General features: G+C 38.9%; 1 protein-coding gene across 1 annotated transcript in view; it reads right to left on the bottom strand.

The window, feature by feature from the left end:
• znf609a (zinc finger protein 609a) overlaps window positions 1-10,218 on the bottom strand; it is a 133,234-nt gene extending 123,016 nt beyond the window's left edge. The window contains exon 1 of the mRNA XM_056234951.1: window positions 9,797-10,218. The gene's annotated coding sequence lies outside the window, so the exon portion shown is untranslated. The remainder of the gene's footprint in view (window positions 1-9,796) is intronic.
• Window positions 10,219-12,174: the final 1,956 nt, after the last annotated feature.

The raw sequence follows: 12,174 nt of genomic DNA, 5'->3' as shown, positions 1-12,174 counted from the left end.
ATATCATGAGGATCACGAGTTGCGTATTTGCGCAGATTTGTCTTACACGAACTTCCCCAGCAAAGTGAGTAAACACAGAAACACACCAGATTGGCTCGTGATTTGACAGCGTTTCCCGCCAAAGTTCATCTTTACCCGCATTTGGCGGGTCGAGGGTGTTAATCTCAATCCCTGAATGTTGCGCTCCTGTTTGTCATTGTGCTGAAACTTCACGCCAGTAAATCATCAGGAATATTGCTGACTTGTCCGTCTCAAGCGCCTCTTTACGCTCGTCCTAATGCCTGTTAGGTGTCCGTGGATTTGCATATATATGGTGTTGGAAATGGAAACGTCTTTAGACATGGAAACTCGATTTTACAATCGATTCAATGAACGCTTATGTCTCAAAAATCGTCACAAAAGTGACAGCCCTAGTCACTTAAGACATAACCGACTTGGTTTTTGAGGATACTTACTAACATTGTCAAAATGCCCTTCGTTGCGTGTAATTGGCCATTTTAGCACAATAGGCCGCAGAAAAGAACTCAGTTTGGTACTCGCAGCAAACGCTTATGTGCAAACAGAGTTTGAATGTTTACATTGGAAATAAAAAATTCAGAATGCTGCTCTACCAGCTGCAAGATGTAAATTTCATCTATAAATAAATTGTCAATAAAGATTAACACCATCAGTTGCTTGGAGAAAGAAAACAGCCCATGCAAAAATAACGGTGTAATTAAATAAAGATGAAGCCAGCCATGCCTCAAATCATTCTCCTGATGTTTGTACTTCCTCGCTCTCCATGTCTCACGACGTCCCCCACATTCACAGCAGTTTAGCACATTAACAAGAGGAGATCTCAGCACATCTGCCAGCGTCTCCAGATCTGCAACTGACGGAGGTACAATGACAACAAACAGGCAAGGACACACAAATCAGCAGCATCTGCAACTGACAGGGAGCCCTGCGTGAAGACGAAACGTTTCCGGCTACAAATTAAACACTTGTCAAGTGCCAAACGAGCATAAAATTAGCCATGTCCAATGTAGATACCAATGTCTAGAAGATTCCCATGTTAAACAGGCCTAACTAGTTGCATTTTATTATTATAATAATCGCAATAAACAATTTTTCAAAGTGACCGACTGAAAAGTTCTGCCCAAAAGTTTGGCTATTTCAAACAACACAAGTGACGCAACAAAGAAAATGTATTATTAAAATTCAACTACAAAGTATAAGTAGCAATGCAGAACGCTAACATATCTACAACCAGGGCCTAAAACCTGACAATGACCGGTGACTTCAGAAAATTTACCGGCCATGAAAGCATTTTTGCAGTAATGACACCAAATTTAGTTTTCAGGAACATAATTTAAAAAAGTAAGCAAATGTAAAATAACACATAGTCTTCACTGTATAAATTAAACATCCTTATGAATTAGTCCTTAATAAAGTTACAAAATGTATTCTGTCAAGAGCAGTGAGTGATTTTTTCTTTCTTGTTTGATTAACATTAAAAACACAAACAGGAATATTACACCGTGTCCTAACTACACGCGACGCCGCGACACACGATAAAAGCTATCTTTTCCATGTTAATCAGAGTTTTTGTCCTAACCAGACGCGACCGTGACACGAGAAGTTTCTAATTTAGAAACGGTTCCTATTTCTGCGACGTCGCGGCTGACAGATCCGCCCACACAGGGATCTCATTGGATGGAAGTTCTGCGTGTCAAGAAATTACACTGGTTATGAGTACACATTATTTATTTTTAGTTAAAAGTAACGTTAGGTCACTGTGCCACAAGCGATAATGGATAATTTACCTCAGATTTTGAAAGCATATAATATAGCGTTCAAACTGAATTCTATGCAAACATACAACTGTACTTCATAACAAAATTAGTCAATGAGTATATTTTGTTAATGTTTTGATTTTTAATAATGTTATTTCTTGATTTGATTATGTCCTTACCCATTTCCAATGCGAGTGCGGGCCAGCAGTGCGCTTTCACAGAGAGACTCTGCCCACACGCTGTTCTGAATGGCTGTGATTTTTGATTGACTGAGGCGTCTCACAGTCGCGTCGCGTCTAGTGTGGACAGACACACTTGCTGTCGCTGGAATTTTATCGCGTCGCGTGTAGTTAGGACACGGTGTTAGGCTGCTGTCACTTTAAGAGCTAATGCAGGGATACGGATACCGTTATTTCTCAACTGTTTACGATCACTTAAGACTAGGGGTGTAACGATACACAAACCTGACGGTTCGATTCGTCCCACGGTTTTGAGGTCTCGGTTCGGTTCGGTTCGGTTCATTTCGGTGGGGTGGGGGGGTTTAGAAAGCTAAAATTGCTTTTATATTTTATTAAACAGTGCTTTAATGAACAAATTGTGTCCTTGTCTTTAAATTAATTCAATTACAAGTAAACGTTTCTCAAGGATAACAAAATGATCTGCTAATGCTGTAAACTACAGCCCTTACTTGCACATTACTATAACATTAAAGCTTAACAACAGAGCCTAGACTTTTAGCCTAAATTATATAATAATAATCAACACTCAAATAACAAATTGTATGAAAACATGTAAACTGCACATAAGGCAATTTTTGCATTAACATGTTTTTACTCTAATTTGTTATTGTCATATAATAATTTACACAGTTGCTGTTATTTTCATGACAACTATTTTAAACATACATTAAATAATCAAGACATCATAAACAGGTTAAGTAAAATATAATATATAGGCTAATATATAGCATTTATTTAGTGAAAGAGTTAGCAAACCAGCAAGCTGTGGACACTGAATGACTTGCCTGAGGTAAATATAAAGCTATGTGAAAAACTAAGCGTTTTATTGACGTATTTCCGCTGTTGAAACACTGATTGAGTGTTTACACGAGTTATGATGCCTTTCAGTAAGTATACTGTATCTTTCAACATACCTTCGGGTGTCCATTCATGTTTATTCTGTAACTGAGGAAGAGATGATCGCGCTCCGCGCTGCCGCATGCATACAGTGATATCTGTCACGCCACATCTAAGAGCGCCAAAACGGCATTTATTGTTTGCATTTCGTGATCAAATAGACATAATTTGAAAGATTACACCTTGCTTATTATCAAAAGTAACAAAACACTGACCTTATCGCGATTATATGTGGTTAATGGTGGTTAGGCAACAGCCCTGTATTCGTTGTGTACACATAACACATGAGGTGCAATGAGCCGGGGCTGGGCGGGGCAGCAGGGGGCGGGGCGTGTTCGGTTCGCCATGAGAGTATCGCGATACGTATCGTGGGTGGTGTATCGCGGTTTTTCGGTTCGGTTCAAATATCGTTACACCCCTACTTAAGACTAAACTTAAACTGTTTACTATACTCACTAGGCCTATTCATCTCAAAAACGCCACGCCGATATTGATCCTCATTTTAGTTGTCCTTTTTTTTTTGGTCCCAAAGTCTGCTTGCCATGGTCCATAATGATTGAACGAAACAACAACAGCGTGCCGCTAAACGTTACGCACTGCGCAGTTGTCCGCGTCTGTCGCCATGGTTACGTCATGGCTATGGCAGTACGAGCGGAAACCGAGGAAAGCGCGGATATTGCGTCATTGACAGGCGACATTTTTTTCCGGGACGGCCACTTATTTAAAAAATTGGAATTTCTCGGAAATAAAAAATCTTTGGAGACTTTTGGGATATTGTAAGTACACAACATCAGGAAACATATCACACTGTGCAAGTGATTTTTGGATATTTTATTACAAAATTCCTACATATTGTACCTTTAATACTCACATATGGCGCTTGGCGAGTGTTCATATTTAGGCCCGGTCTACAACTGAATATTTAGAGCCCATTTGAAGCCTTTTTGGGAGGTTTAGCAAGAACTCAAAAGTATCAAAAGTCCATTGATGCATTGAAGCTACAACAAGAAAACTAATTTAAAAACCTTTAGGTGTAACAGACAAAAAAAAAAAACTCACAACTGTTGCTAAAAATATAAAACTCCATGAAACTTCCGTCAATCATGGTGTAATCTTCAAGTAAAAGTCAATGAATAATGCACAGCGTAACCACAGATCGGCAGATATGGACTGTGGAATCGGGTTACAAAATAAAACTCATCACTAGAAATGAAACTGAAAACTAAATCGGCCCCCAACAGCGAGTTGAAGACGAGGCCGTAACTCACTGCGGCTCAAGACACTTACACGGCTTTTATGAGGGGTGTAAAATCAAATCTCGCTCCAGAGTGTGTGTAAGGACTCGTACCGCACCCGTCATTCACAGCACTCCTGGATCCGATGAGCAAAGCCTTCGTCCTTCACTCGGCTAGAATCCACTTGGGCTCCTGCCAAATGGCAGCACGATAACAAAATGTCAGAGCGAGAGAGAGTGACTTTGCAGACGTTATCCTGAGCTCACCTCACCGCAGGAATAGAAATCCCCAGCAAGCCATTTATCTCCAGGAGGCTTTGTTGTGGATCAGGACAACTCCGACCGCAACTGCACCTGGTGCCAACAAGACTGGATACAAACTACACTGAACACAAGTTACCCAGCAAACCACAGAACGCATGATCCGTAAAGGGTTTCAGTCCAAAGTCTAGTTAAAAATTGAGTTAAATCGCTGTGACGGTGCTTTGATGAAACGAGAGCAATGCAATAAAAAACAGCTTTATTTAATAAGTAGCTGTATTTTATAATAATAATAACGGTAACACTTTACAATAAGGTTCATTAGTTAACATGAACTAAGAATGAACAATACTTCTACAGCATTTATTATTCTTAGGTATTATTAATTTCAACATTTACTAACATTATTAAAATCAAAGGTTGTATTAGTTAACATTAGTTAATGCACCGTGAACTAACATGAACAAAGATTAATAAATACTGTAACAAATGTATTGCTCATTGTTAGTTCATGCTAGTTAATACATTAACTAATGCACCTTATTGTAACCATAATAATCACAATAATCTCAAAATTGTCAACATTTTGTGGCATAATTAAGTTAACAATGCTTGTAACGCAACAGAAAAAAGCGTCATGGACTTAATAAAAATGCTGTGTTAATCTTGAATAAAGGCCGGTTATAAAGCTCAGATTTCAGGTGCTTTTCCACACAAAGCCAGAAGCAATCCTGGGAAACTAGGTAACATAAGATCCAGAGTCAAACAACTGAGTTTCGGTGCAACTACCATAAAAATGACTCTCTCTATATAATAATGCACACAAATCAGAGCACACTCACACTGATCAGTGCTCGAGAACAATTCAAAACGCAACTCGCATACCCTAAAAGCGTGCCGTAAAGTCAGGTACTTTCCAAACGTATTCATTTCTGGAACTGAATTCTCATATCCAGAACTATGAGTTTTTCAACAGCAATAAGTGAACGAACAGTTGAAATGAATCCATTACTCAAACATTAGCACTTCCAGCTAGCACACAGTAGCTTTAGGAGTTTGTTTTTAATGCACTTAGAGAATTAAACCACACTGTCACTGAACAAGAAACCATTTCACCATCAGAAATATCGGTCATATATTGCATTGTCTGCATATTGAAAGTAGGGCTGTCACAATTACTCAGTTCAGATACAGCACTCGATTGCAATAGTGCTATACTGTGAAATCACAAAGTCTGCAGGTCAATTAAAGCTGCTGTCGGCAAGTCTGGCAGATTGAGTGGACTTAGGCAAAAATTTGAATGTTTACAACTCTCATGCCCCTCCCCCACTATCAACGGATACCCTCCCACCGAGTTCATGCTCGTCAGTGCGTGTGCACCAGGTTATCTGTGAACGCGCTAGGGTTGCCGCGGTGAGGAAAATTTCCCACCGGTTAATCGACGTGTCACAACACCGGTAATCCCGGTGTCACCGTGGGGGGCGGGGCGGGGGGCTTAAATAGCTTTTAAATGCGTGCGCGTTATACTTTCACTTTCGAAATAAGCGTCAATTGCTTGAATGGACAAAAAAAAAAAAACTCGGCTCGCTGATAATAAAACTTTTATTTATAGACAGAACTTTTATTAGCATAACGAACAAATAAAAATAACGCATAGGCTGAAAATCGTCAAACTGTGGGCCCAAACAAATAAGAACCATAAAACGTTTATTAACGAATAAGAAAATAAAACAGGCCTAAATAAATTACACATTCCGCCATTATCTTGCTTTTCTGTAATTTGACTCGTTCTCATCTCCACACGTGCTAAATGGAATCCTGATGCTTGCTGATGATCTGTGACGTGACTGGCTCTTGGCACGCACTGCGCAGTTCAGTTTTTAATTATAATGTATGCTCTCTTCTGAACTAAATAATTGATAATTATTATTTTTAATTAATTCAAATAAATATTTTAGCAAAAACGAATACTTTAAAAAAGTCAAGACATCGCGGTGTCACGGTAGGAAAGTGATGTCACCGGTGATGGGGCTTAAAACCGGTAACACCGGTTCAACACTTTTTCATTCATTTTTGAGAAGACATGTTGAAATCCTTCGTTTGGTGTCATAGTATGATGCCCGTATATAGTTGTCAGTCGGATTTAATGGGCGGGATTTATGGTAATTGAGAATGAGCGTGCACGCGCGTCCCATTTACGACTGATTGGAATTCATTAACACACACACACATTTCACGATCACATCTGACGTTTACGAAGTATTTGTGAATCAGGAGATGAGTTTTCAGGAAGGTCTCTTTACACGCAAATCACTCTCATATTTACTCGTATATTTACGAATGTTTCATGAATGAGACCCATTGTGTGTACACACACAACCCGTAAAAATCCTGCAAAGACACGTGACATCGATGTGACAATATCTCAGCAGCGTCTTCAGTTTGCTTATGAGCTGCGATTTCTCTCTCGATAAACCACGCTTGTGCATTTTCTTCTCTGATTCGAACTAGCGCATTACGCACCGTTTCACTAGCGAACGATCCCGGCTTCAGCGTCATCATTACGGCATTGATTACGGCTTTTGTTCACACCGCGCGTTCTGGGACTGAACACAGCAATGTTACAAGATCCTCAATCCGGCATCGATCCCGGGTCGTGTTTGCGCTCACACAGAAGGCGTTCTGGCAATTTCCCGGGATCAACGCGCGGTGTGAAAGAGGCTTAAGTCGCTTTAGATAAAAGCGTCTACCAAATGCATAATGTAAATGTTCAGGGCTTTTCTCTGTGTGTGTGTGTGTGTGTGTGAGTGTGTCTGAATCTCTGATCATTAATGGGCAAAATGTCAACACTGGCTGCCTTTCACGAAGATTTTGTGCGGTTTCAGGGCAGGAATGAGGAAAGACACTCGAGGGATGATTCTGCCCTTCAGCAAACTAAACAGGACACAATAATTACTGCAGTAGGAAGACAAACTGACACCAACACACATCAAGCTGCCGTTTCTCCTGATAAATGACCCTCGCTCCACCAAACTGCTTTATAAATGCACTGCTGAAACCTGAGAGTTTTCAATCTCTGTGTGTGTGTGTGTGTGTGTGTGTGTGTGTGTGTGTGTGTGTGTGTGTGTGTGTGTGTGTGTGTGTGTGTGTGTGTGTGTGTGTGTGTGTGTGTGTGTGTGTGTGTGTGTGTGTGTGTGTGTGTGTTCTCTGTTCACCCAACAAAGACAATTCTGCCATCATTTACTCAAACAAAACATGCATGACTTTTCTGAGAAATGTCCAATAACGTACCATTTGTGTTCAACAGAAGTCAAAGGGTTTGTAACAATATTAAGGTGATTAAATTAAGAAACATCATGATTGCTTATGGGAGTGAGTGCGAATGCATTATATGCTGTAGTCATTACTGAACTGTTGTTTCACCGCAATGTCAAATCCAGAACGCACTGCCAATGAAACGCTTCTGTTATCAAACATTTTAGTGAACTGAGCAAATATTGCACCAAACATTTTATATACTGTATTTGCTATCATTGAATTGCATTGAACATATCAACCCCCTGCTCTCTCGATCTGCCATTAAAAGTCATACCAGTCACTATTATACCATGGTACTCTAATGTATTGTACCATGGTACCCTTATGATGTTACTATGATATTTTGATTGGTATGATACTAAAACTATGTGTCATTGTATTTAAATCGTAATCCATCCAACGTACTTTCAAGAATACTACAGTATTATCGTGGTACATGTCCAAAAGCATGGTAATACCACGTTACTATCATAATACACGTCCAAAACATGGTAATACCACAATTCTATTATAGTACACATCCAAATTAAGCATGGTAATACCACAGTACTATAATAATATGTGTCCAAAAGCATGGTAATACCACAATACTATTATAGTACACGTCCAAATTAAGCATGGTAATACCACAGTACTATAATAATATGTGTCCAAAAGCATGGTAATACCACAATACTATTATAGTACACGTCCAAAACATGGTAATACCACAGTACTATCATAATAGAAGTCCAAAACATGGTAATACCACAGTACTATCATAATAGACGTCCAAAACATGGTAATACCACAATTCTATTATAGTACACATCCAAATTAAGCATGGTAATACCACAGTACTATAATAATATGTGTCCAAAAGCATGGTAATACCACAATACTATTATAGTACACGTCCAAAACATGGTAATACCACAGTACTATCATAATAGAAGTCCAAAACATGGTAATACCACAGTACTATCATAATAGACGTCCAAAACATGGTAATACCACAATTCTATTATAGTACACGTGCAAATTAAGCATGGTAATACCACAGTACTATCATAGTACACGTCCAAAACTTGGTAATACCACAGTAGTACTATCATAATACGTGTCCAAAAAACATGGTAACACCATGGAACATGTCCAAAAACTTGTTAAAACTATCGTACATGTCCAAACACATGGTAATACCAAGTAACTTTCATAATACGTGTCCAAAAGCATGGTAATATCATGGTACATTTAAAAAAACATGGTACTTTTCAATAAGTGATGATGTCCTACATGTCCAAACCATGGTCTTACCATGGTTAATAATATACTTATTAATGGGTTATGGCAGTTAAGATATTAGAAGGCACTTAAAGAATACAATAATACTGCTATATGACTTTGTGAAAAATACAGTGAGTGAATCTTGTGTCTTTCTATTCAACACACACGTTGTTTAGCCGCTTTAGCTTTTGTAAGCACGAGTTTATCTCGCTCTCTCACACACACACACACACACGAATAACTGATCAAACCGTCACACAAATCAAGCCCAACAGATCAATCACAAACCTCTCATCTATAAAAACACAAACGTCTCCTCTGTCGCTGTCAAATGATCATTACACCGTTTAAGACACTCGAGGTTTGCTAGCAGAGCTAACGGCGGATATGACAAAGAGCAGTTAGCATTAGCATTCAGACTGATTTAATTGTAAAGAAATTTAAACAAACAAAAAAATAACAAACTCACACAAGAATATATATTTGTGACATTAAACATCCAAAATACACCTGAGATAAAACGTAAAAAAGCGCCAAAATCAACCAAAACACACGTAAACCGTTTTTAAAAAGAAATCTAAAACAACACGTGTAACTTACATATTAATGTTTCATTTTAAATAACCATAATTAAATAAATCACACTCTTGCGCCATTACAATGACATTTCAGGTGTGCAAACATGGAATAAAGCCATGAGGTCAATGCAGTGCTAATCCTGACGGCTAAAGCTAAAGACACAAGATAAGTGGCAGCACAAATATCCTTCACAAAATACATAAAACATAATAAAAATGCGCACTTACCCCCCAGAGGACCCAGCCCGATCTAGATGCATGCCATAGATCCAAAACACACGAAAAATAGCCCTCCAAGAAAATGTGCAGGGGTTACACACACACATACGGACTCATCATACACACTCACATTCATACACACATTCACACACACATTCATACACACACACACTCACTGGAGATCCAAAGACAGGCCGGTTTCACTGGACTGCAGCCATCAGAACAGTTCAGATCTACTCCAAATCCAGTACAACCAGCACAAAAACCAGCTGGGAAAACGACATTTCACCTTCGGTTTCAAAACAGCAAGTGTCCTTAATTCTCAACGCGATACAATCCCAATGATCAGAGTATGTCCCGAATATCTGCAGTCACTCACACACACAGTTCCTCTGCTTGAGCTCTAATGGCTCTTTACGCTTGTTTGCTTCTCTCACTGCGAGACATTGAAGCAATGCAACCCGACATGAGCTCATTCGCGGCCCGGAGACGCGGATCCACTGGAGCGGAGCGACGGAGCCGGAAAACCCGGAGCTGGAGTTCAGGGATCTGGGTTTGAGATGCGGGGAAAGAAAGAAAGAAAGAAAGAAAGAAAGAAAGAAAGAAAGAAAGAAAGAAAGAAAGAAAGAAAGAAAGAAAGAAAGAAAGAAAGAAAGAAAGAAAGAAAGAAAGAAAGAAAGAAAGAAAGAAAGAAAGAAAGAAAGAAAGAAAGAAAGAAAGAACAGTAGTTAAATAAATAAATCAAGTTTATTCCTCAAACACACATAAATACCCCATGCAGGAATGATTACTGTGAAATGTGTTTATTTAAATAAATAAAAAATAATTTAAAAATATAGGCTAATTCAAATCTATAATTAGCCTATACATATTTTTTTATAATTACTTCATCTTTTTAAATTATACAAATTTTAAATCTATCTATCTGTCTATCTCTCTCTATATATAACTGTCTGTCTGTCTATCTATCTATCTAATTGTCTGTCTGTCCGTCCGTCCGTCCGTCCGTCCATCTATCTATCTATCTAACTGTCTGTCTGTCTGTCTGTCTGTCTGTCTGTCTATCTATCTATCTATCTATCTAAATGTCTGTTTGTCTATCTAATTGTCTGTCTGTCTGTCTATCCATCCATCCATCCATCCATCTATCTATCTATCTATCTAACTGTCTGTCTGTCTGTCTGTCTAAATATCCATCCATCCATCCATCTATCTAACTGTCTGACTGTCTGTCTGTCTGTCTATCTATCTAACTGTCTGTCTGTCTGTCTGTCTATCTAACTGTCTGTCTGTCTGTCTGTCTGTCTATCTATCTAAATGTCTGTTTGTCTATCTAACTGCCTGCCTGTCTGTCTGTCTGTCTGTCTGTCTGTCTATCTATCTATCTATCTATCTATCTATCTATCTATCTATCTATCTATCTATCTATCTATCTGTCTGTCTGTCTGTCTGTCTATCTATCTATCTATCTATTTCTTGCATGTTTTATATCATAATTTAATATTTCTTCAGATGATCAGTCACTTTTATCAGTATTTTCACAGCAAAAATCGCTGACCAGTTTTGAGGAACACAGAGCTTATATAGCTTTAAACCAAATCAAATAGACCGGCTCATATCAAAAGCCGTGTTTTATTACTCATATCAGACACTGTGATTTAAAATCCCTTTCATCGATAACCTCACACTGCATAACTGTGAGGATCGATGTCACATCTGATGTGTCACACAGCGGCAGGAACCCAGAGAGCAAGAGCACAAGCGCTACGACAAGCAGACGCGACACTGTGTTTGTCACAGAACAAGAAATGATAATCTCCTCTGTTTACTCAGGGCTCCGGGTGACGGGGAAATTGAGGCATTCCAAGCCAGTTGCCTCGGCAACCAGGATATGAGAGAGAGAGAGAGAGAGAGAGAGAGAGAGAGAGAGAGAGAGAGAGAGAGAGAGAGAGAGAGAGAGAGAGAGAAGCCGGGGGAAGTGAATTAATGGGATAATTTTCACACTGTGAGGGAGGCAATCGTTCCTGCTATACTTCATCTTCCCATGGCCACTACATCCAATCCTTCACACACACGACACAACCGCCTCCATCTCAGACTCATGGAGAAGGGAAATATTACATCATGAAATGTGAATGATCAGAATTGCATGATGTCAATATGGAGATTCTGATCAAACAGATCATAAAGCATACGGCTGGTGTTAGAAAGTCACTAACAGCTCTAAATCTTATAGCAACATCTTACATATTACAATTATATGGACTAATAATAGCCATAACTTTTACATATACATGCATTTAGCAGATGCTTTTATCCAAAGCGATTTGCATTGTGTTCAAACTACATTTGTTGTGCTTTCATGCAATATAAGATGAAGGAAACAA

The sequence above is a fragment of the Rhinichthys klamathensis genome, unplaced genomic scaffold (genome assembly GCF_029890125.1).
Source record: "Rhinichthys klamathensis goyatoka isolate OS25496 unplaced genomic scaffold, OSU_Roscu_1.1 h1tg000409l_1, whole genome shotgun sequence".
Taxonomy (NCBI): domain Eukaryota; kingdom Metazoa; phylum Chordata; class Actinopteri; order Cypriniformes; family Leuciscidae; genus Rhinichthys; species Rhinichthys klamathensis.
This window is presented reverse-complemented; position numbering and strand designations above follow the sequence as displayed.